Source organism: Trichechus manatus, unplaced genomic scaffold (genome assembly GCF_000243295.1).
Source record: "Trichechus manatus latirostris isolate Lorelei unplaced genomic scaffold, TriManLat1.0 scaffold00034, whole genome shotgun sequence".
Taxonomy (NCBI): Eukaryota; Metazoa; Chordata; class Mammalia; order Sirenia; family Trichechidae; genus Trichechus; species Trichechus manatus.
The window spans coordinates 15,566,384-15,567,336 of NW_004443970.1; positions in this window are offsets into that span (position 1 = coordinate 15,566,384).

A 953-nucleotide genomic window follows, 5' to 3' on the forward strand; every position below is an offset into this window, starting at 1 on the left:
TTTATTTGTGGGAGGTACATTTTGGCCCACAGGGAAAGTGTAAGAAATATTCCATCACTGTAGGGGGCTTGGTAAAGTTATGCTGACATCTGATATTTTTTTTTTTTTTAATTGTACTTCAGGTGAAGGCTTACAGAACAAAATAGTTTCTCATTTAACAGTTACTACACATGTTGCCCTATGACAATGGTTAACAATCTCACAACACTCAACAATATCCTTACTCAACCTTGGGTTCCCTATCACCAGCTTCCTTGTCCCCTTCTGCCTTCTAGCCCTTGTCACTGGACTACTGTACCTCATTAGTCCCATTTGGTTTTACGGGGCTGTGCACTCCCAGGCTGAATGGTGAACCATGGAGATAACCTCACCAATGAGCTAAAAGGGTGTCTGGGGGCCACACTCTCGGGGTTTCTTCAGTCTCCTTTAGGCCAGTAAATCTGGTCTCTTTTTTTGTGAGTTAGAATTATGTTCTACATCCTTCTCCTGCTCTGTCCAGAACCCTTTGATGTGATCCTGGTCAGAGCAGTCAGTGGTGGTAGCCAGGCACCATCTAGCTGTACTGTACTCAGTCTGGTGGACAGCTTGGTAGTTATGGTCCATTAGTCCTTCGGACTAATCTTTTCCTTGTATCTTGTCCTCTTCATTCTCCCTTGCTTCCGAAGGGATGAGACCAGTGGAGTATCTTAGATGGCTGCTCATAAGCTTTTAAGACCCCAGACACTACTCACCAAGGTAGAATAGAACATTGTCTTTATAAAGTGTGTTATGCCAACTGAGCTAGATGTTCCCTGAGACCATGGTTCCCACAGCCCTCTGCCCAGCAATTCAGTCCCTCGGGAAGTTTGGATGTGTCTATGGGGCTTCCATGACCTTTCCTTGTACAGGTTGTGCTAGTTTCCCCTGTATTTTGTACTGTCTCACTCTTCACCCAAGATACCACTTATCTATTG